Here is a 6899-nt window from a genome sequence, read left to right as displayed (position 1 = left end):
TAATTTAGTTTGGTGTATTAAAAGTAGCCCCTGCAAATGTTGACTATGTTGTTCTACAATAATTGAATTAAGTGTGACTTTATTGCAAATTCGATATTTAAGATTAAATTAATATAATCTAATTTTATTTTCTCACTGTGCAATTCAACCATCTTTGTGCATGGCAGTAGGACTGATCTGGCAATTAGGAAGGCAACCCCAAGTTTGGAACTCTTCTCGTCGTGGTTTTTCTACCCCTTCAAGGCGTCTCATGGTAGGTACACACATTACCCTAGCCCCACCCACATATAACCAAAGATTTATTTTATTTTACGTAAGAGTAAATTTGATTGATCATTTTGTTATTATTATTTTATTTTTCTACTCTAATTATTTATTAGTATTAATGGGATGGGGTTAAATGATTAAGGTGGGATATTACCATGTGCATACTTAATTATTAATGTAAATGAGTAATATAATCCTTTAGACCACTCACAAATTTAGATATAGTGTGAAACTTTTGTGTATACATAAGAAATTTACATATAGTATGAAACTTTAGTGTATATTTAAGAGACATGTTCAATTTAGTTTTCTTTTTTGATAAAAAATTATATTTAATTATTTTAAAAGTTTAAACATTTAATAGTTTGTCTCAAATTATAAATAATGAATAAAAAGTTAAATTATTGATTGGTTTTATATAGAAAATTAATTTGAAAAAATATTTATTTTACATGTCAATATATTTTATTTACATATTTCTTTTGCATTTTTCATTTGCTATAAATTCTTGTAAAGATTTCATTATTGGTTTTTGTTTTTATACTTTGTGATGTCACTTACATTAATGTCCAATGTTTTTTCTTAATATTTTTGAAGATTTTAAAAGAGCATTTTAAAAGTCTAACTAGTTGCTTTACCAATATGTACTAATCAATTGGGTTTAGCTTGAGTGATTATGTGATTGAGTGTTGTTCTCCCCACTCAGGTTTTATTCCCATAAGTGACATGTCAAAACTTTGAGCTTGTATAGAATCCAATTTAACTTGAGTACCATCCTTGGAATAAGGGGAAGTGCCTTGTGGATTTTCCTAGGAAATGTATGCGAAAAAAGAAATGAAGTACTAAGTTATCACATGCCAATAACCTTCACATATAACACTAATTAAATACACCATGATTATGCCAAACAATTACGATCAAAATTTGATTTCGTCCATGGTTCAATCTATGCTACTAAGTCATTAAAATGTGATGCCTTAATGCCCATGCTATGAGAGAGGTCCCTTATAGTGCCTAAAATAGAGGTTTGATTACAGTAATAAGTCATTATAAAAGTTTAAAATGTGTTTCTTATATGCGTATCCTATGAAACGAGTCTAACCTCTATTTTAGTGTCTAAAACATAGTTGTGGATGCTATGTCACGACTCACAACTATCCCAACTTGCAAACTAACTGAACCTAACTTGATAAGTGTATTCACTTTCTTTTTCAATGTATTAAATTGTATAGTTGTTGCCTCTTCTTTTAGTTAAATTGTATTGTTGCTCTCTTTGGTGTTTTGTTCCCATATCTCTTGCTCAATTATCACATTAGGCAATTATGTGTGACCCCAGGCCCTTGCATTTTGTTGTAGCTGCTGCAACAACCCTCTAAAATTCCCGACCCTTCAAAATTTTGGAGCCCCTGTACCATCCCCGTGACTGTTGCGTATTCTCGAAACCTCTTCAGTTGACCTAAACCCTTTTCATCCCAACACAAGCCTAACTCCCAAAAACCTTCAAAGGCTTGTGATCTTGCCTAAGTCACAGGTCGCATCAAAATGACCCTTATGAGCCTAAAAATCGCGACCATGCGACCTACCCCAATTTGTGATTAAGTCAAGTCGCTAGGTTGCATGGAAAATTTCATGACTTGTCACACCCATGCGACTTTGCGATCTCTCTAGGCGGCAAGATTGTAGGGTTGCAACATTGCCTGTGCAAGCACCATCAATGCGACTTTGCGACTCCGCGACCCCATGAGGTCGCAAGGTTGCAAGGTCGCAAAGGTCTGAAATCACACCTAGTGCGACCCTACGACCTCTGCGACCCCACACATTCGACCAAAACTCATAAATAGTCGATCTCACAGGTCATTTGGACAAATCGTCTTGGTCGCACAAGGGACAAAGAGGCTCAACGACTTGAAGGAGGCACATGACCCTGTCAGGTAGGTGACTCTTCCCCTTCCTTGTTAATCATTACCTCTTGCCATTTGGCCTCCTCTTCCACCCTGACCCTACATATTCCAAATCAGGGGGGTTTTATCCAAGTCCTGGCTCATTGTTTTACCCAGAGAACCCTTGGCCACTTGATTTTTCTCTCAAGAGCCCCTCTGATTAGTCACTCTCTCCATACTCATCCAAAACTGGCCTGCATTCCCTGAGGACCAAGTCATCTAGTCCTGGGAGTCCCCAAGGGCCCATCCTGAGCCTCATTCCCCTCGTCGAGTCCCCCTGAGAAGCAGGTCCCATGGCTAAATGCCACGATAGGCCAACGGATACGACCTTGCGATTGTGCGACCCTTGCGACCCATTAGTAGCAATGATCTATGCGACCCATGCGACCCGCTACCTGTGCGACCTAACTTTGTTTGCTAGCCTACCAGTCGCCAAGTTGCACACTCATCTTTGCGACCTCTGCGACCCCCCTAATCCCTGTGACCTTGCAACCTGCTAAGGACACCTTCTCCCAAGGATTTGTCAAGGAGTCTGGAAATTGTAATTTGTGCTTGCTACTAGGAGTTATTATTCATGTCGTCTCTCTCATCGTGGGACTATTTGTTTGACATGCCAGGTGACATTGATCTTGAGTGCATCTCGATTTCTTCCTTCGCTGACGAGATGGCACCTCCAGTAGTGAAGTCTTCTCACAAAATCTCAAAAAGTAGTGTACAGGAGGTTCACCAGGCCCCTCCACCCCCCATCTACAGAGACACTGCTTGCAACATTAACAAGAATACCAAGCTTTCCTGGTTCGATATCTACACGGAATTCTCTAAACAAGACATCCTTGAAGACTAGGAATATTTCCAAGTATACATCAATGTCAAGAGGTCTAGACTCCACAAGGTGGCCTCACACCCCCTAGTCTTTCCATGCGCTGAGACCATTGACTAGATAATACAGAACACTGATACATATCAATGGGTAGTAAGGGACCACACAGGTGTAGCGTTTGCAACAATCTCCTCAACAAACATCGCTGCTTATTACAGGTTGCCCGAGAAGGAGGAAGCATTCAATACCCGATGGCTCTCAGGTTTTGTAATTCCAACCAAGGATATTTTGAGGGAGTGGTGGAAGGACCCGTCCAAGTTCCGAGTCAAGAGTGACCAGATATATAGGACAAATGGGCTGAAAAAGGTTTATCAGCTTATTGCCACCATGATGAACCGTTTGTACAGTAGGGCCTATATTGACGTCTTCCGTGGGACATGGGTCCCCATCATGTATGCCATTGCCACCAAGGGTACAATTTTCAACTGGGCCAACATCTTAGCTTCTGCATTAAGGACCAATATAGTAGCAGCTAAGCAGCCTGAGACAGACCAATCGTCAGAGTTTTATATGGCCTCATACCTCCTAGATGCAGTTTGCGCAAGGTGTCGTTTTGACCACTGAGCTACAACTGGACCACAACTGCAGTAGAACCTGTACATCAACATTACAAGATTTTTTGGAACCCTGGCTATAAGGGTATGCTCAACACCATCTCTAAATCATTTATCACCTTGTTATATCAAGTGCTTTTCGGGGAAGATCCCCCTTGCATGTCGAAAAGAGCCATGGAGACTATCACCAAGGTGGCGCATTGGTTCCCAATTCGGGAGGGGACATTCATCAGAGTTTTTGGTTCTTATAAGACCCCTCACGCACTTCCTCGATTCGCCACGGATAGAGTACTCATGCAGGAAGTGTGCTACCAGATGACCCAAGGCTTCAAAGACACTAAGAAAAGGAAATAAGAAGCCTTGGCCCACATTCCCTCTCATTATCAGGGCTTACACAGTTGAAAACTTCAAGGAAGTGGAGGTAGAAGCCAAAGAGGTAAAGGGGTATCATTTTGTGACTTTGAACCACCGCACCTATGACCTCGAAAGGGTAGTAGTGGCTCACTGCAAAAGGTACAACTTCAATTGGTCGTATCCACATTCCAAGCATGCTCACGAAGATAAGATCAGGGATTGGTACAATGCTGCCAGGGAACTTAACCCTAGTGAGCAACAAGAAAGAGATGACGAGCAACTTGAACATTCCCAGGCAAACGTGAGCCTTCAAGAGAGATCAACTTCTCTAAAGAGGAAGAAAGAGCAGCAAAAGGCGACAAGGAAGCTCAAGAAACACAAGGATAAAGAGATGGAAGATCCCCCAAGCGACCAAGATGAAGGGGAAGATGATGAGACATTGGAACAGAGGAATGTGACCTTGGCAAGAAAAAAACAAGAGATCAAAAGGAAAAGAAAAGAAGAACTCAAATGGTTGTAGGATTCAGGTGACCAACAACCCGAGGACCAGCTTGAGAAAAGGAAGCGACTTGAGGAAGAAGACAAGAAGAAGCAACTAGAAGAGGAACAATTTAAAAGGCAAGAAGAATAGAAAGCCAAAGAAGAAGAAGAGAGAAAGAAGCTGGAGCAAGAATGGAAAGAGCAAGAGGAGATGCACAGATAGGCTGAGGAGCTCATGAAGAAGTAGGAGCAGGAGGAATAAGAAAAGAAGAAACAAGAAGAGGAACAAAGGAGGAGGGCAGAGGAGGAAAAGAGTAGAGAAGAAGAAGAGAAATTAAAGAAGCAACAAGAAGAGGCCTACAAGAAAGCTCAACAGGAATCCGAATAGCAACAACAATCTAGTGAGCAAGTTGAGCTACCTTCGCTGGATGTTCCCCTGTCTACTCCCATCATTGGGGGACACCTTCCTCTCAAGGAACTAGGCATTCCTGACGAGGTTGAAGATGAAGTGTTAGACCTGACCAAACTCACTTTTGATCAGGTCAATTTCAAGATCATGCAGGAAAGGAGAAAGTTTTATGCCAGGAACCTTGCAGAGCCTCTATTTGTGACCATGAAAAAGGAAATTGTCTTAGATAACACAGTTAATTCTGAGATGATTGCCTCCACCGGGACCGCAGCTGCGCTGAACATTGGCAGGATGAGCAAGCAAATCATGGAACTCCAAAACAAGCTTTATGCATCTGAGAAGAGGACCGCGAAAGCAGAAGAAGATAAAAGGAGAATGGAAGAAGAAAACGCAACACTCCGCTTGATTCATTCCAGCATGAAGGAGTTACAGGCTGCGATCAAAGATGAAGTTGAAACCTTTGGGGGAGCCATGGCGATGGTTTATGAGGAGATGTCAAAACTTCATCATACTGTGGCCCCAATTCTAGCCATACAAACTAACACAAAAGAAAGGTATGCCATGCTAAAGGAGGTCGTCACAACTTTGGATAACATTCATGAGTGGACCACCAAGTATCCAGAGGCACTGACAATACTCCTAAAGAAAGATTAGATCACTACACAGAACGAAAAATTCTAGCTTTGCATCAAGATCCAATCACGAGACAAACTAGCCGGAGATGTAGATAAATTTTTGGCTTCCTACAAGCATCTTTTGAGTTGTTTGGAGTTAGAGATCGAGAACTATGGGGTCCCTTCTATTGGGGCGGTCGAACAAGTAAGGAAGCAAGAGGACATCTCACAGAAGGTTCAAGATTTGTTGATACCTATAGGCAAGCTACTGACTCAGACGACCTGCAAGTTACAAAGGAGAACATCATGCGATACGTGGTGGAACCAATGAGAATGCACAGAAAGTTGATGACCTTAGCCAATCAGGTTAAGGGCAAAAGAAGCACTCTCATCCCATATGCCCTCAAATGTTTGTAGAAGCATGATGAGGAACAATTGAAGATAGCCCCCATCACTGCCGAATACAAGCTTTGGCACACTTACCTCGTGGAACAACTACATTTAGACATTCCAAAATTGTCTATTGTTAAGTTAGTGTTGGAAACACTGAGAGGGGGGTGAATCAATATTTCTTTTCAATTGTGACTTTTACCAGTTAGATCACTTATATTTAGAACACAAAATGAACAATAAGAATAAATGCTTTTATTAATTTCTTTAATAAATCAAGTACAATGTATATAGGGCTCCAACCCTAGATGAAGACACCGATCTTCAATCACCTAGGCTCCAACCTGTTGACAAGCACCAACTTGGACTTTTGTGAGGCTCTGACCTCTAGGGCACCAACCCTATCTTCTCAAGGCACCAACCTTGCGTTTAGAGGCTCCAACCCCTAGGGCACCAACCCTTCTCTGGTACAGGCTCCGACTTGGTTTCTTGAGGACACTGATCCTCTAGGGCTCCAACCCTATCCTCCAAGGCACCAACCTTGTCTTTTTGAGGCTCCAACCTCTTGGGCTCCAACCCACTGCAATACTTTGTCAAGATATGTTTGGTAGTAACTCACGGCTCCCAAAATCTTCTTCACCGAGCCCTGTCAATATCAACTTCACTGTAGTCTTCCACTTTACATCATCAATGACAACCTTGTGAATTAGAAGGTATCACCACCGCACTTCATCGTACCCAATCAAATCCTCCAAGTTTACTTCATGATGACTTCAGCACAACATCATGTCTCCAAGGATGTTTACAAGGCTTCTTCAAGCCTTACTCATCCACACATCACAGATTCCAGGTGACTGTTCTTTTCATAGGTCAATAAACTTCAGACCCAAGCTTCAATCTTCCAATGAGCAATATACTTCACTGCATCAGACCACGATGTATCAAAATACACACTCTGCCTAAAATGCAACCATGCTGCACCAAGACGTCAACAATGACAATCCTTGCACC

The sequence above is a fragment of the Pinus tabuliformis genome, chromosome 1_1 (genome assembly GCF_031772625.1).
Source record: "Pinus tabuliformis cultivar Carrire ecotype Pingquan chromosome 1_1, CPIR1, whole genome shotgun sequence".
In the NCBI taxonomy this organism is placed as follows: domain Eukaryota; kingdom Viridiplantae; phylum Streptophyta; class Pinopsida; order Pinales; family Pinaceae; genus Pinus; species Pinus tabuliformis.
This window is presented reverse-complemented; position numbering follows the sequence as displayed.